The sequence below is a fragment of the Planococcus citri genome, chromosome 5 (genome assembly GCF_950023065.1).
Source record: "Planococcus citri chromosome 5, ihPlaCitr1.1, whole genome shotgun sequence".
Lineage (NCBI taxonomy): Eukaryota > Metazoa > Arthropoda > Insecta > Hemiptera > Pseudococcidae > Planococcus > Planococcus citri.
Window position 1 is genome coordinate 32,912,098 of NC_088681.1, and position 19,047 is coordinate 32,931,144.

At 32.2% G+C, this 19,047-nt stretch overlaps 1 protein-coding gene and 1 long non-coding RNA gene across 3 annotated transcripts in view; one reads left to right on the forward strand and one right to left on the reverse strand.

Annotated features, from left to right (window-relative positions):
- LOC135846291 (alpha-tocopherol transfer protein-like) overlaps window positions 1-13,530 on the reverse strand; it is a 33,114-nt gene extending 19,584 nt beyond the window's left edge. The window contains exon 1 of one of the 2 annotated variants that reach the window (XM_065365291.1): window positions 13,374-13,530. The gene's annotated coding sequence lies outside the window, so the exon portion shown is untranslated. Of the gene's footprint in view, window positions 1-13,312; window positions 13,338-13,373 lie in introns of those variants that run through there. The other variant, XM_065365293.1, reaches the window with a different exon arrangement.
- LOC135846292 (uncharacterized) lies at window positions 7,288-9,083 on the forward strand. Its single transcript, XR_010558942.1, has 2 exons — window positions 7,288-7,905; window positions 8,986-9,083. It is a non-coding gene; the product is annotated as an uncharacterized LOC135846292 (long non-coding RNA).
- Window positions 13,531-19,047: the final 5,517 nt, after the last annotated feature.

A 19,047-nucleotide genomic window follows, 5' to 3' on the forward strand; every position in this document is an offset into this window, starting at 1 on the left:
AGATCCTTTTGATATAAACTGTATAGTATAGGTACAGTATTTTTTGGAAGTTATAGATAATTTTATTGTGTTCGGATGGCGGTTGTGTAATATTCGTATAATGAAGTGATTATTGTTGCTATAGGTAGGTAGGTACCTAAATATCTCAAAAATAAAGCATTCCAGAAAAAATGAATTTTATTTTATTGGGAAAAATTTTATCGATTTAAAAAAATTGAAAATTTGCGAAAAAATGTGATTTTTTGATTTAAAACATGAAAAAAAGTTGTTCAGCATAAAAAGTTGTCCATAATATATTTTTTTCGGAATTTTTGAGAGTCTGAACGAAATAAAAACTATGTTTTGAAACCTTTCGAGCTAATTTTTCGTACGAAAAAAAGTGGCAACACTGATTTTTATGATATCACCAAAAAGTCTTTCAAAACCCCTAACTATTGGGAAAAGTTCCATTTTGGTAGGTATCGCGATTATCGAGTCATCCACTGCTGAAATAGATGATATTTCAAATTCACTGAAAACTTTGACACCCCCTAGCAGCTTTTAAAAAAATGCTAGAGGGCTGCAATTTGCGCCATTGGTCATCCCTTCAAAAGGGCCTTTCCACAGGAAAAATTTTTAAAAAATCGCCGACCCCCCCCCCCCCTTACCACTTCTTGGTCGAATTGACGTGGAATGACCCAACTCTGAATCATCGATACTTTCCACAAAAAAACCACACCGGCCGCGGCCCTTCGCCTCAGATTGGAAAAATTCTTGAAAGTTTGAAAAGAGGAACATGTAAAAAAAAACTCCCAACCCAAAATTCTAGCTGAACAGGTTCATTTTTCAAATTTTGGAAAAATTTTTTAAATTTCAAAATTACGCGAAAATTGACAGAAAGTATTAGATTTTTGAGTTAACGGATTAACTGAGTTAAAAAGCTATAATTTTGGTTCCTATAGATAATATGAACCTACCGAATTCATTTTTGCGAATTCCAGACATTTCGGAGCTTTGCCAGTCAAGCCCAAAACAAATACCTTTATACCTCTCCAGGTACCTATTAATTTTGAACCAATTTTCAACTCTCCTTCGCTTCAAAGAAAGAAAAAAAATACAAACTCATTCGAAATTTTAACAAACAATTTTTTGGTGTTACATATCAGCATTTTTTCACAATAAAAATAGCGTCACTTTCAGAAATTGGAATGGTCAAAAAGCAAGTTCTACTTCCCTCCTGTTACTCTCTCACCCCTCTCTTCCACCCTTCGTTCTCTACATCTGCCACAAATTACTCCGACACAATAGATTGCAGCATTTTCTGCAGAGAAAAAATTCGACTAAAAATGACTCCCAAGTGTACAGCCAGCGAGTCGAAATGAGCACCTTAAAAAGAAAATACTTTCTTTCTTAAAAACTATAATACACGTGGTTTAAAAAAGCGATGACATCGTATATTTCACGCGACGACTACGACGACGGTGGCGACGTTTTCTTGATGGTAATCGCCGCCACGCGAATTTTTTCACCATTTCGAGGGGAAAGGTGATGACAGTCTGAGTCAGCAATAAAAAACGCAGCTATTTAGGGAGCCTGTCTACAATATGCATTAAGTACCTATACCTACTACTAAGTATAACGAGAAATGCAAAGAGAATCTACTGCCAACGCCAGAATACATATCAGAGGCATAAGTTACAGAAAATAAAATAAGCTTAATTAAATTCGTATAGGAGTGAAACAAAAAAAATCTGGCATTTTTATACGTGCATAGAACAACGCAGACCCATTATAGTGTAACGTGCAGCCGAACAAATTGTCACAAAAAGGCACCGAACCATTAAAAAATCATTTAGCGAATAAAATGCGTACGGAATGCGATCCTATAAGTTATACAACGTCTCGTGAATCTGTAAATAAAATGTTTTAATAACTATCGGAATAGGTGGGTAAATTCGTATTAGCGTGATTCCAACTCACGAGTACCTGCATAAGTAATTTATTCAACAATGCGAACTCGATAAATACATAATAAAAAAAGTAAACGTTTCGCCATCAGTCACGGTCATTCACACATTTCTCTACTTTTTGACGAAATCTTTACAAACTACCTTCGATCATATGTAGGTAGGTAATATGTGTTATGTTAGGCACTTCCTAAAAAAAAAGGTAGGTAATAAAAACATCGTATTTTTTGGACAGCAATTAGATTTATATCTTGAGGATACAACGTAAGAAGAAAAAAATCAAAACCATGTTCTGGTCGGCGTCAATTTACATCGTTGACCTTGAACCTAATACGATATTAGTTTACTAGATTTTTTAGTGATTTTTCTCACGAAAAATCAAATTTTTAGTTTTTCAGCCGTAGTGATATCAAGGTGAATAAGGTAGGTATGTACCTATTTTGAATTACGAAATTTGAACACAATCCGATGTACAAAACTACGTTTGAAAACAAAAACAATTACTTTGCACGAAATATGTAAGTACGTATATATTTTATGACCAAATAGTACACGATGATTTTATAGTTTCTATTGAAATCTATCATATAGTCGCTCGATGCCATTGCTTGGTCGAGTTCTACGCAATACCACAGGCTTCCTAGTTAAAAGTAATGACTACGGTGATTTGCATTTTTTCAATTCTACTCGTACCTATACATACGAGTATAAAGCTGCGACACGAAAGCTTCCATTACATTATGTAGCCGGGTAATGGGCTAATAATTCAAGTTAATATTTTCATTAGCATAATTAATACATGGTAGGTAGTAGGTACGCGATAACTGCAGCAGTAGACTAAATTGTCGGAATTATGTCGTTGGCGATGCGAGAAAAAAAAACACCACGATCATTTCGATTTCAGTTGTTCTTTCGTTGAGGTTATTCACACGAGTAGGATAGATGAGGAAAATTATCAGCGCCGGTATTCCCCATTTTTGATTTAATCTTGTTAAGTCGCTTAGAGATGGGTAAAGCAGATGAAAATAATTCGAAATTATACGACAATGAGAACGAGTTTAGAGGTGGATCTGTCATTGGTCAATAAGATTAGTTTCCTTGAATATATTTGCGGTTTTACACTTAGTTAACATGAGCAAGTACCACATGTAATGGATATGGAAATCGCAAATTTGTGGCAGAAAGATGAGGAAAAGCACACATCAGATATTTTTAATTTGAATTTTTCACATCTTTGGTTTCAATTTCATCACGTCCCTTGAATAAATACGAGTAATGCAAACTTTTAATGGGACGTGAAGTTTTGAATTTTACATTTTGAATTCACCACTTCTCAAATTTTTTTTTTTCAATTTTTTCAAATCAAGATGAACTTTTGAACAAAATGTAAGAATTTAAACCCAAAGTGATCTTTCAAATTAAACATTCTGTTGCCTTTAAAAGTAACATGGTTGGATGGTTGTAAGCAAAAAAGAGGAGATGAAAGTTGAATATGGCGACTGGTGAGTAATTTTTCAAAAAAATTGCAACATAAATCTTTAATTACTTTTAAAATTAAAATTCAGGAGGGTTTTTTGGCGGGAGTCAATTTTTAAAAAATGAATAGCAAAAGAACAATCGTTTTCGAAATTGAAATCTTTAGGTGACTTTAATTCTTTTGCACACCTCTCTTTTCGAGAAGATGGAAGTGTAATACATTATGATCACAATTTGAGTTCTGAAAAGATAGGTAATTAACGCATGAACTAATAAAAGAAGGTTTCTAAAATGGAATTTTCGTTCCGTAATTCTAAGATTTTGGGGAGGGGGGAGGCGATGGATCTCTAAAATATTAGGCAAAATTGAAAGAAAAAAGTTTTGCCATTTTTAGCAACAAAAAAAATTTAGGTGAAAAGCAAAACAGACAATTTCAGCAAAAGAGCTTTTTGGTATTTTCTGGGGGGGGGGACGAGATTTTTTAGACTATTTTTTTGGAAAAGAACGTGAAAATTTGGATTGTTTTCATTCTCTTAACAAAATTTATTACCTATTTCGTGGAAAAGCAAGAAATTTAAAATTGGTACTTAATCAATACTAGTTAAGTTAGGTACCCACAAAGAATGAATTTGCACTATTTTTTCAGATTTTAAAACGATCCTCATTACAGAAAGTATTGCAATCAACAAGAAAATTTTCGAAGCAGATAAAAATGTGAATAAAAAGAGGACCTCAGAATACACCTTCAGAAAAAATTTCAATAACTGAAAGTCATTTTTCAATTTTCGGCGAATTTTTAAAAATTCAGGTTTGGGCCCAATTTTTCTATTAAAAAAAATCAAAATTTGAACAAAGTTACACGAGAGGCTGAAATTCAGTTTGTACCCCATTCTTGACCTTCCGAGTTTATTGATGATGGTTTCAAATCGTTTTGGAGCCTCCAGTAGATTTTTAAATGCTCCAGTTTTTCAAAAACTGTGTATAAGTAAGATGAAAATGAAATTCAGGACTTATAGACTCGAATTTTTGTCATCTTTGAAACCTTTTCGAACAACTTATTAGGCACTCCAAAATCTTTTTACACCTATACAGGTCCAAATTTTCTCCAACGATTATTTTTGAAAAAAAATTTATCGAAATTCACCGGAATTGAAAATAGGGTACAAACCTTCAACCTTTTTTGTCAATTTGATCAAATTTTGATTTTTTTCTCACAATAAATTGGCCAAATTTGAATGTTTAAAAATTCACCAAAAATCAAAAAATAAATTTTAACAACTAAGATTTTTGCTGGTGGTGTATTTTGAGGTCTCTTTTGATTTCATTGAGCTTACTAAAAAATTCAAACTCATTTTGACAATTTTTAACAAATATGCTTCGAATTATTTTTTCATTTCTGATGATGCAAACACATTACCCATCATCATCAAGTAGGTATTTCCTTTTCGGAATAATTAGAGCCTCTCAAAATTATCTAATTTCACTGTAAATCAGTAATGTAAAAAAGAATGCTCTCCTCAATGCCCTCAAGCGACTTTTGAGAAGAAATGAAGATGATTATTCAACTAATGGGGTGACTTGACCTCGAAACGAGTTTTTGGATAAAATCGCGAGCGTGGGAACCCGAGCAACACATCTTACGTCACGTTTTGAATCTTTGCAATAAATTTGAAATCAGGTTCTAGATTTCGTATAATTATTTCAAATTCAAAATTTTAATCAAAATGCCGAAAACGTAATTTCCTATTCTGTCCGTTTATTGTACTCTCAATGTCAAAACTTACACATTCTGCAATTAACTATCTGACTTAATTTTCAGTCTACAATAAAAATGCACTCATTGCGTCAATAAAAAAATTAGACGTAAAAAGTTGCAGATATGGTACTTAATTCTTCTAAACTGGTTCAAAGCGAATTACCGTTCACCCAAAACCCTTGGAATTGGATTCAACATATTATGGTACCTACAAAAATGCCTATTTCACAGCTTGTAAACATATTATATGTAGTTATATTTACAAGATTGCCTGAAACGCTTTGTTTATCCCTATCACAATTCACATAATTATCACAACATGTGGACATTATGATTTTACAAGTAAACATGCTAAATTCTACCACTGCAGTTTCATAATAACTTAGACCAAATATCCATTAAAAACGAAATAATTTCGCAGACTAACGTTAATTGAGGTAGATAGGTACTTAACTAACACCTTTGAAAAAAAATTCCATTAGATTTCGAGACTTCCCCAACAACATTGTAATCAATGGAAATCACTCAAATAGACAACTAGACAAGTACCTATATACGTTAGGTGTATCTCATGATGACTAATCATCAATTTTACAAATACTTCTAGAGCTAAACATATGATTGCTGTTTCTCTCGAACACATAATATATTTACCTCCATTCGTCTTGTACTCGTAATACGCAAGGAAGACGTGTAATTAGTCTCATCCTATGATTTTTTTTCAAATGATAGATACATTGACCTGTGATTTATATTTACCTATATTTAATCCCTATTCGCAAAGTTCATCCGCATTGAATAACCTCGTCGTAACAGTTGGTTATTGTTTTCGTTTCTTCTTTTTCAAAAAAAATTATAATCGTTGTAAAATTTCCACGTCTCGATCAATGTCATCAACATGTAAAAACGTTAATCATCAACACAACAATGACGAATATCATCGTTAAATTACCTACTCACTGAACTTGATATGTTTAAATTATCTAATTAAATTGTCTCCTCATTTGACCAAAAAAAATATAGGTTATAAGATAAACAAACCTATAATAGTTCTGTAAAATTAAAAAACCTGATTTCTGGAATTTACCAGAAACTTATCACGGTACAATACAAGTTTATGTTATGGTTTGGTGTCGCCCACTGCGTTGCAAGTTGCCATCTTTAATGTATCTGATCGTATAGTCGAGTTATCTATTAGAAAATGAATGGAAAACGGAAAACTAAAAAGATTACAAGGTCAACGAGTTGAAAAAATGTCGGTTTAAATACAGGGAACCGCAGTACCTACCTAGTGATCCTAGAGGATGACCAAAAATTACAAATTTCAAGTGGTAAATTTTTTTTAGCCAATTGGTTATAAATTTTAATTATAAGGTTATACTTTTAACCTTGTTATATTGGTCATTTTCCGTATACATTTTTGTGGCAGGAACGTAGAAAGTGTAAACTCGAGTCTTCCCATATTATTATGTACTTTTGTCTCCACTATTGCGAATTTAATGATCGAGTTGATCATCATTGAGGTCTTTTGCATAGAATAAAAATGAAAGGTGCGACAAAGAGTTAGTATAATTACGTACAAGTACGAGTATGTAGATGTACCTACATACGAAGTAAGCAGGCCAGTTCAGTTGATTTCCGGCCTATGTTTTAATTACGATGTCTACTATATCGAGGTATATACCTGGTTACCTAGCTATACACATACAGATAATAATCGTTAATTGGACGACCTTGATGAGACTATGTATTTTAGCGATATTTGACATAATTATATTGTTAGTTAGCTGCTCTATGACGGTAGTTATACGCTACGATAATGCTGTACTAGTGCGAATACATCCTAAGTACATATGTATATTTTGTGGAAAATTACGAATCTTTTAATTTTAATTTTTTTTAAGTATCGTGCCAACGATTTATTTATATTGTTGGTATTTAATTTACGGAGGTATATGGTATGAACTTAATGAATAAATAGGTAGTGGTATGTCGTACCTACTTATAACGACGCAAATTTTTCACGTGTTTCAATTTTTTTTTCATTTTGACCAACACGATTTTTCATCGTATGTTTAAGAAAGCTTTACTGGATCAAGTACCTAGTAGTACTACCAACTCGGAAATGTAATGCCTGTTTTTTTTTTTTTTTACTTCTTCTTCTTTAACAAAAGTACGTACTGTATGCCGACCTTGAAAACGTATCGCAATTTTTATTTATAATCGTTATCTACATATGTAAGGTAATGGATTAGATGGATAGGTATTGAATACCTATCTAGCTACGGTTCGAGTAATCTGCGACACTTGTTCCTCGATTTGATTTGTTTACCGTGTTTATTTTTTATTTTTCCTTTCCTATTCTGTATAATATTTCTCTTTTCCTTTTTTTTTTTTTTTTTTGTAACTTTTCGATTGTTATACTAAGCGAACTCGTAAAGAAGAGTACATAGGTAGTAATGACTCATTAATACTTAATGAAAATGGCGAAACGTTCTGAACGACGTGTTGTGTATTTGCAGGTATGGTTGGATGTACCTATGTATGTAGATGTACTACCTGTACCTGTGCATGAACTACTTACTACGTATAATGTACTACGTGTGAATATGTAAATTTAACCGATATTCGTAGTCATTATTTTCGATCGGTTTTACAATCTATTGTCACGATTGGTATTAAATAAAGGATCTTGGAAATGATGCCCGAAATTCCGTATATAGATAGGTAAGGCGATGAAGATGAGTTAAGGATAAGTAGGTATAAATATGCATATCTATAGGTATCTATTATGCGGTATTTAAAATGGATAAAGTTTATGTAGATATGTATTTTGATAATTTTATTTACCCATAGAGGTAGCTATATGATATGTTCAGCAGACCGTCAAGAAAATGGTTAACAAAACCACGTGGATTATGAACCGTCTAATTAGATTTTGTTTGTGGCATTTAATTGCTCATAAAATAAAGTACATGTAGTACGTCTGTGTTTAATGGGTATTTAAGATTAGGAGATTGACGATTTTTTGCTACCATGATTATAAGCATGACACAGAATGAAGAATTTGAATTTGATCAAGTTTGAGAATTTTTAATGAATTTTGATTAAATTTAAAAAAAAAAAAAGAGTCTGTGGATTTTACACACCTTCATTTTGAGTTGAAAGTTACCCACAAAATAGTCCAGTCGCAAATGAAAGTATTTCAAATTCTGCGTGAAACTGTTTTCAGTTGGTACTGAGCGGTTGAAAATTTGCAAATCGAAATTGTTTTTGGATGATGAACTCGTGTTTTGGAAATTTTTTCTTCGCAAATGTTTCGCATATTATGCCAAAATATTGAAAGAAATCATTCCTGAAACTGGGAAAATATTTTGGAACGAAGGTATAGTGCCACTTTTTTGGCCACCATTAGACCATTTCAGAAAAAATCTAGAAAAGCAGCCAAAAACATATGAACATTTTTTCGATTTTTTGAAATTGGCAGTACCTAATTCAAAATGCTTCCTAAAACACGTTAGATAGTTACAGGAAGCAAAAAACTATAATTTTCTCGAAACTGTCCCCTGTTTGAAGCCTCAAATCTCCCCTCCGGGGCACCTTTGAAGGCTACAAATTTTTGTGTGTAACTTTCAACTCAAAATGAATTTGGTACCTATATCAATGGAATCAAAATTGTGTAATCAATGGAAACTTTATCCAGAAATTTCTACATAAGTATGACAGCATTATTTCGTAGACCACTTTTATACCTTATACTTAGGGGCACTTGATACACCTTTTTCATATTTTTTTTTTTTTTTTCAGGGTGAAGATGATGGTGATCATTGATTATCAACGTAAACAATTAAGAAGACTGTTACAAAACAATATAAATAAATAAAACAATTTTTAAAACAGAATAATTTTTTCAAAATAGGTGAATCGATCCTCAGTTGAATTTTTTTCCATTGATGAAATAGAATTAACGTGTTCTTTTTTTTGTTTTGATTTTGATCATGAAAAAATAAAAAATACTTAGATTAGGTATATAAAGCAAAGCAATAGCTATATTTCAAAAAAAATATAATAATTTGTTAAAGTGTTGAAAAAATTATGGTGAGAGAGTACCTATTTGAAAAAAAGACAATTAAGTTATAAATACTTACAACTACACCAAACAAAATTTTAGGCACAAATTTTTCAAAATCCCTGTCCACAAGATTAAATGCAAAATTTTCTACAGCAGTGACCTATTTTTTGAGAAAAAATGTAAAAAATTTCTCATTTACGAACATATTAGCATAAGAAGCAAAATTTGATTTAGACCCGAGTATGCATTATTTTTACCTCAGAAACCGATTGGTGTCCTCTTCTTAAACTATTCTGGAAGCACCTAAGAGCTTCAACGTCATTTCAATTTTTTCAGTTTTTGAAAACACTAATAAAATAGGTAGGTAGGTAGGCTATGGATTTGAACAGACGGAAAGTAGTTTTGAATTTTTGCCCAAATTGATCTGAAAAGTCACAAAATAATAAATGTGAGTTTATAAGTGTTGAAATCCATTTTTGCCCTCTTTATGGTCATTTTTAGAAAAACCGGAAAGTCCAAAAATCCACCGAATGCTTCAGAGCAGCTCAAAACCACCATCAATCGATTTTGATAAGATGGGTTGCTTTCGATATCAATTTAATCAAATTTTTTTTCGTGGAGTTTTTTTTGAGGGGTGGGGGGGTGTTTATAATTACAAGATTAATATACCCGTAAGGGGGGGTAGATTTGGTTTGTGAGGTTGGAGTGAGCCTTTAAAAAAATTATTCAAAAATTTGCCAAAAATCTGATAATGAAACTCGGAATTTGACATCTGACCTTGTGGTGTATTTTTGGATGTTATTTCGATTTTTTTCGATCCAACCCAAAAAAAAACTCTCCGCGTTTGAGACACCTCCGTTGTAAGGCATTCAAACGCACTTGATGTATTTTAAACGTAACTTCGCCAATATTTCACCAAAACATCTCAAAAGCACAAACATTACATTCCATTTTTTCAATTTCTCAGATATTAGTAAGATTTTGACGAGAGTAAGCCCTCATCTCAAAAATTATGCAAGCCCGCATGTTTGAAGAAGGAATAGGGAGAGGAGGAGCATAATGATTTGATGCTGATAAATCAAAAAACTGAAAAACTGTAAAAATAAAATACACGCGTAGTTCGTAAATGCTTGGAAACGTTTGAAAAATTGTTGAAATTTTCCTCTAAGTATTCGTTGTTTTTTTTTAGCAATCCTTTTCACAATTTTCATAACTATACCTACCTGCTGTAAAAGTTACATTGGAAATTTATGGAAATTTTTTACGCCATTTTCTACAAATTTTTTAATCGCTGAGAAAGCGAATGGGTAAAATATAACTTTCTGAAAGAAATTTTTTAATGTTCTAAAATTAAATTGAAATTCATATTTTTTAATTAAAATGACAAAAACTGATGGATAAACCTCTTTAGGTGTGATTTTCTTAACTCAAAAAGACCATTACGAGAGAGTTTTAATTAATGCTTTCACTTTCCTGATACCTGGTAATTTTTTTTAAACAACTCGATTTTAGAAACCTTTGAATCATAGGAAAAGCAGAATTAAATGAAAAATTGTTTTCGATGGTAATCGAATTGCAATAATTATGCCACCGACAGTGCCGACTCCTCTATAGTCTTCCTCCCTCGCTCCTTTTCCATGAAAAAATTGTTTCATAATTTTTCGTTTCTACTTTCTACGTACCTATCTAAAGGAAGAGGGAAAAAAATGACCTTCTTTTATCTAAGAGAACTTCAAAAAAGTGGTCTACATTGACTCGACCTACTACGTAGGACTTTGATTTTTAAGAAGACTTATTCTATGTTCATTGTTTCAAACATCGAACAAACAAAAACAAAAACCAGCCAATTTTTTATCCAGTGCACGTGCGAATAAATTTTCAATTTTTTTTCAGCTTTAAATTAAAGCGAAGGAACACGAAAAGCTTCCGGGTATAAATAGTTCCAAAATTACTCCCAGTTTGAAATAGATAGGTAGGTGTAATTATTTTTCAAACTACCTGTATTTTAAAAATAAATCGTACATAAAAAGCGAACTTCAAATAATTAGATTACAAAATACTTACTAAAAATTAACATGCAAATAACGCTCCCTAGTACCTAATTTTGTAAAAACTATTAAAATTTGTTTACAACGAAAATTTCAATAAGATGTGTATTAAAAAAGATGGAATGCAAGATTCGCCCCAAAAAATTAGATACCCACCTACTTGGTCTGTAAACCTATTAGATTAACTTGAAACTATTATTTAATAGGTAGCTAAGCAATTACCTAATATTTTTTTATAACACTCCGATCTCTTAATAACACGGATAAAAATCAAAATTTTTAAGAAAAAAAAAGCTCAAACAGAAATAGAAGGCATAAAAAATTTGATCTTCTTACGCAGAAAAAAAACTTCATCTACCTACACTTAACGTGTAAATGATCACGTTCGTAGCAAAAACTGGCCTACCACTATAAATTATAATTACAAGCTATCAAGTAATCGGATCTCTGTTTTTAACCGACCGCTATACTCGTAAATCCAAATCTGCTTCCTATTTAAAGCATGATATTCGCGTATCAGCGTACCATAGGCTACTGAAAACTCATAAAAATTGTACTTTTCGAAAAAAAAAAAATTCCAACGAATCATTCAGTTTTTTTTTCAAAGTTCACTGAGTCAATAAAATAGGAAATAACTTTAGCGATTTTATGTCAAAGTCATTCAACAAGTATCCATATAAAGAGAAAATAAAAATACCCGAGTACCTGTGTCAGTGGAACACCTGAGAATTACCATATCAAACATTCGAGCTAAAAGTTGATCAATTTTTCAGATTAATTAAATATCGAGCTGTATACCCGGGGAAAAAAGTTCAAACTTGGCCATACATGATCATGTATGGTGGATGAACTCGAGCATACATGATCATACATAAACCGAAGTTTCCATACATGCTCATGTTACAAAATTGTCCCCCATATGATCATACATGTCATATATGATCATGTATGATCAAGTATGATTTAGTGTAACCATGATCATGTGTAAATACGGGGATTTTTTTTAACATGAACATGTATGATCATACTTAAAATTCGAGAATGTATGAATTTTTATAGTAAAAATATTGTCAGTATAAAATATATGGGATGATTTGCTGAATGGTATAAGTACATAAGATGTGCTAAGAATGCAAGACAAATGCGGATAAATGAATTTCAGACATTTTTCCAGATTATAGACACTTTTCTAGATTATAGAATAAAATGTATGATATAAAACATGCAATTTCATACAAATGATCCATACATGAGCATGTGGGGGACAATTTTTTAGTATGATCATGTATGAAGTCGTCATACATGATCATGTATGGCCAAGTTTGAACTTTTTTCCCCGGGTAGTTATAAATATGCAGAAATTCTAGACAATGTTATAGGAAGAGTGGAGTAGGTAGGTAAGTATTTAGAACAATTGAGATGAAATACGACGACGATGATGTACCTATCTATCGTACTACATATGTATAATGCATTTATGCAGAGTGTGGGTATCACGTCTACGTCTATGGTTCTACTAAATACTGTTACCGTTGAACTATAAGTTCAAGGACAGTGTACTATCTCTTATGGTTGTACCTAACGTATATCTACGAGTGTATAGCGAATGATTGCAATATTTACATAGTAAGTAGGTACACAAGTGCTTAGCAGGAATTAATTGTAATGACTTTATTTTTGTTTTCGGAATGCACTCTTGCCACTGACGAGCACCATCATACCTTTTGACACTCAAAATAAGGTCACCAAATCACAAATTTAATCCTGGCAGTTGATTAAGTTGTCGTAATTAATCAAATTGGTTGTTTTGACAATCAATAAGATAAATTCAATAGCGCAATTTGTGCATATTTTATACTTAAGAAATTTGCCCCTCGAGTGGCACGCGTAAACTTAAAGCTGACAAATTAATCCACCGGTGGGCAACTTTGGTATGTATTACCCTTATCAATCGGTAAACCACTCGAAAAACAACCAATCAAAACCCTAGATTATGCTAAAGAAATAATCATACCTGAAAAACTTTTTAATACGAGTAGATGATAAAATTTGAATAATAATTCGATTGAAATTACCTTATCACGCAATATTGAGAATTCGCGTTCGATTTAACGCGTATTCGACGGAAATCCAACGATAACTCCACACTAAACCGCACCGCGTCGATAACTGAGGTAAACTAGTTAGCACATTTGATAAGAAACCGTGCTCTGTTTACAACAGGTTAACATTCCATACACCGGAATAATTCTAAGAAGCTGCAATACGTAAACCTCAGCCAGTAATAACTATAGTAAGGAAAGGCGGTAATTTTTTTATACAATTTTTTTGTATTCTGTGGTCAGTTTTTTTTTGAGGGGGCATGATTCTTGATAGGTACCTACGTTTGTGGTTTATATCATGCAAAGCGGATGTTTTTTTCATTTAAAAATTTGTGTGTGTTTTTTTAAGAGAAAAAAAAGTATAATTAGGTGGTACCTACGAAATAGATTAACATGTAATATTAACACTTTACGAGCATGTACGGACTACAAGGGTAAAAAAATTAAGCACAAATTTAGAGGAATAGGTGCTTAATACTGTACACGTACACGAACGAAAAATATTCAAATTTGAAGAATAAGTAAGTAGATGAGTAAATTTTATGACGTCGTCGTTACGAAGAAGGAATGGAAATAGGTAGTTCCGAAAATAAAATATTATCAACTTACTCAACTTTGAATGACGATTCAAAAAATATGAATATCCATAGTAATAGATCGTACTTCGGAAATCCAGAAAAGAAACTACCTAAAATTACTTTCCTCCGGGACAGAAAATTTTTCAAATTTTGGCCAAGTAGGTACTTTTCTTTTTTAACCTAGAATTTTAAAAATATTTAAATTTTCAAACATTTCAACGAAATAGGTAGGTACCTTACCTATTGAGAATGTTTTCAAATTTTGAACACTTTTTATAATTTCTGATACTTCATTGAAATATTGTAAAGAATCACTTTTTTGTTTCTTCAAAAATACTTCTCTCAAACTTTTTTTTCATCAAATTTTTGCCAGTCTAACTTTTTAAACATTTTACTAAAAATGCAGGGTGTTGAATGAAACGTTGAAGATATACTTGTTCAAATCATTTATTAGGTATGATAAGTTGCCTATCTTGTGATTGGAAATGTACCTATTACGTGGGTACTTTGAAAAGTTTTTCAAGAATAAGAAAATGTTTGAATCATTTAAATGATATCCCTAACCAAAAGTACATATGTATAAGTACTCAATAGTGGGCGAGCAAAAATGTTACATATTATGACAAATCTCATTCAACACCCTGCATAAAAATTTTGAATAGAAATTTAGATCGAAGCTCATCTGTAAAAATTTCAAACCCCCACACCCTGTCATTCAAAACAATTTTCCTTACTAGGAAAGTATCCCAACCAGTTCCTACTGCTACTCGTACAAAAAATTTTGAACCAGACAACTGGGAATCGAAAGAGAACCCAAAAATACTTACCTACACCACCAGAAAAAATTTCAGGTACATAGGTACCTACTAAAATTCATTTTTCGACTTTTGGCAAATTTTTAAAAATTCAAATTTTTTGTACATTTCTTGTTAAAAAATCAGAAATTGGTCAAACTGACATAAAAGGTTGAAGTTTGGCTTATATCTTACTTATTTCCCACCTCCTGAGTCGATTGGTGATGGTTTCAAACCATTGCTGGAGCCTTCAGCAGATTTCGATGCATTTTTCTTCCGATTTCCAAATACATATTCATGGGAGAAAATTTTGGATTTGAACCGACACAAAAAGATTTTGAAAATATAGGCTATTCCTAAAACGATAGGAAGGGTCACAAAGATGGTAAATTCGAGTTTATTTGTGTGTTCAATTTCGTTTCATCCTATTTACAGCGTTTTTTTTTTCGAAAACTGGAGAATCCAAAAATCTGCTGGAAGCTCTAGAATGAAGGATTCGAAATCGTCAACAATCAACTAAGAGAGTCGAAAATCTGGTACAATCCAAATTTCAGCTTTTTATGCCAATAATTTAATCAATTTCTGAGCTTTTTTTTGTTTTTTATAGGGAATGAGTTTTTGAATTATTAAAAACTTGCCAAAATCAAAAAATGAATTTCAGTGCCCGAAATTTTTGCTGATGGTGTATTTTGAAGTCGTGTTCCGATTCCTTTTTATCCAACTCAAACAATTTTGTACTGGTTGTGATACTTCCTTTGTTAGTACAAAAATTGAAAATCATATTTTCGATGCCTGTAAAGTACCCATTGAAAATTTCAAATTTTTACATTGAGATGAAATTACGCTGAGTCGTGTCTTAATCTGGAAATTAAAGTCGATTACGGTACCTTTTGCAATAATTTTACATTTCTGAACCCATGTTCCTGTTGCAAGCAAATACTTAAGCATATTTGAAACGAATATAAAAGATTCTCTTGCAAAACAGCCTATCTTTGAAATTCAAATTTACCTACAAAAAGCAATTTGGAGAAAAGTGATTATTTCCCTCTAAATTTTTCAACATTTTTGAAAGTTGAAATGTATCAACTTTGAAGGTGAATTTATGCATAACTTTTTGAGATGATGCATTAAGTATTATGACAAATTGTCTATCTTCGAAATTGAAGGAGCTACTCTCTAAATTTGAAACAGTCAATTTCACTGCTTAGCAGTCACGAAATTTTGCCTTTTTAAAGCAGTAGTTTTTTTTACTGCAAAACAGTGAAAAATTACTGAGTTGGTCAGTAAAAAATCATTTTGACTGACCAATTTAGTAATTTTTCACTGTTTTGCAGTAAAAAAAACTACTGCTTTAAAAAGGCAAAATGTCGTGACTGCTAAGCAGTGAAATTTGACTGCTTTAAATTTAGAGAGTAGAGGCAATAATTCAATACATTACTGAAAAATTGATTCGCTGGGAGCACTTTCAATTTTAGAGATAGACAGACCATTTATTTTGTAAGAGAACCTTTTTTATTCGTCTTATTGAGACGATGGATCTGGAAATATGGTAAAAAAAAACATTGGCTTTCGGAAGTTCTGAACGATCACCCATTTGATTTCCAGATTAGATAAGCATGTTTCAAAATTAAACTTTCGAATTAAAAAAATTCAAAAATAGTGATTTTCCAATTTTTCATTTTATTTTAATGTTTAAGTAGGTGTGAATACTATATTTTTAGTCAATATGAAGAAAATCAGTTCTGGGGCTGAAGTATTGGCCCCTTTAAGTGGACTTCCGCCATTTCCGGTCATTCTAGAGCCCCTGGCGCAATTTTCCTCCTGAAGGAGTAAGCCACCTAGAATTTGATTTATGGTTTATTCTCTATCAGTTTAACGAGCTTTTTTTTGCCAGCACTTTTACGAGACGAAAAAAAAGAAACCCCTTTAATTTACGAAAATGGTCAATTTTGGATTTTCAGAAATTCGCGAAATAGGTACTTATCGAAAACTCGATAATTTGGACAGCAACTGTGCCACCTTCAGCTGAACTGAAGCTTCCTGCGAGATTTAGATTTTTCTCGTGAATTCTCGGAATCCTACTAAAAAGTTGCGAAAATTGATTTTGTCTACAGAAAATTCAGTTTTCATTCATTTACGAGGTGTTATTCATGGCCCAACTCCTAAATTGTGATTTTTTACAAGTACATATATAAAATGAAGCATCATTGAAAATATCAATTACCTATCTGGAGGCTGGAGCTGGAGCAGTCAATTTTCAAATCAAAAACTTATAGGTACCTACCTAATGCTTACTTCGACAAAAATCGAAATTCCATCTACCCATATCAATTTTCACATCTTCAATTGCATTTTGAACATTGATAAATTTTCATCGATTTTGTCATTGAAAATTTGAACTGATTGAACTAGTGAGGTTTTGATGACTTGGGTTTTCATAGAACTCTTTTCAAAAATCTTACCTACTTTAACGAAATGAAAGTCAGACAATTTCTGTAGAAGAATCTAATTCCCTTTACCTATGTGAAATTAAATTAATGATAGCTACTTAAGTAGGTACCTATTTTAAATAAAAACACACCTCGAACAACACAGCTCAACTAGGTACATAGGTACCTTACCTACATCGTGCCTTCGTAAAAAGTACCTATATAATAAAATAAAAACAATAATAATCTTCAAAACAGAAAACACCATCGATATGTATCGAGGATATTTACTCGTATATTGAAAAGTTTTGTTTCAAGTGTTTAAAATATTCTGAAACATGGGAAAAAAGCGAGAAAAAAACGTTCAGATCCATTTACGTTTTTTGCATCGATTTCGCGCATAGAAAATTAAGGGAAAACATTTTATTTCCGGCCTAATTCAAAAACATTGATACGCACTTACATTTACATTGAATTTATATAAAAGCGAAGATATTTTTTGATATTTTATAACGATGAGAACGCATTTTTTTTTTTTTTCAAACAATAAAAGGAGAGAATATGGAGTTGAAACGTTTAATTTGAATTGCTAGGTACATACATATGAACCGAGTCGATATGGAAATTACGTTGAATTGATAGAAATGTCTGTACCAACGTATACCATGGAAAGAAAAAATGAACTGTGTGTTTCAAATGAAATTTTCGAATCGAGGTTTCTGAATATTTATATAATAGTCCAGTCATTTTAGCAAAATTTTTAGTCGAACCTCGAGAAAATTAGGGGCAAGCTGAATTTTACATTAATTTGTTCAGATTGGTCTCTAAAACAATCCATCAAAAGTTGCACCCCGCAACTTGACCGCTACCCCCGCAAGAGGTCATTAACCTTTGCCGAAACATGTTTTTCGGCTTTATCGCCGAAATGAAGGGTCCTAGAGGGAAAATGTTCGAATAAATATTATTCTCCGTTAAATTTCCTATTACCATGGCCAGTTCAGTTTTTCCCAAAATGACGATTTCACCCTTACTAAGGAGGGTGTAAAGTTATCAATTTTATGGAAATTGTTTTAAAAAATGAAAATCGACAATTTAGAACGTGAACTCGGTTCAGGGTACACTCGAAAATATTTTGACCAAAGTTGCACACCGCAACTTGTATGCTACCCCCGCAAGAGGTCATTAACCTTTGTCAATCTACGTTTTTTGGCAATTTAACCGAAATGAAGGGTCGGAGGGGAAAAAGTGATTGAACTAAAATTGTTCTACGTTAAATTTCCTATGAGCATGACCAGTTCAGCTTTTCCCAAAATGGCGATTTCACGCTTACTCGGGGGGGGGAGAGGGGTAAAGTTGTCAATTTTATGTAAATTGTTTTAAAAAATGAAAATTGACAATTTGAAACGTGAACTCGATTCAAGGTACATTCGAAAATATTTTGACCAAAGTTGCACACCGCAACTTGTCCGTCAGCCCCCCCTCCCCACCGCAAGAGATCATTAACCTATGTTAATCTACGTTTTTCGGCTATACCGCCGAAATGAAGTGTCGGAGGGATAAAAGTTTTCTTTTCTATTTTGAAAACTAAAAATGTCAAAAATTTCCTAGGACACTCAAAATGACTCAAAATGCCTCCCAATTGATTTTTTTGTTCGAACTTTGAAACCACAACCTATCAATTCAAGAGGTCAAGAATGGTGTTTATAAAAACAAAATTGAAGTGAGTTTATTTGATTCCCCTCGATAAATCTTCATTACAAATTATAATCATCACCTTACATTGGTCACCTGGGCAGCCATACCAGTGGAATCTTTACAACCCTGGAAGAGCACAAAGGGTCTTTAA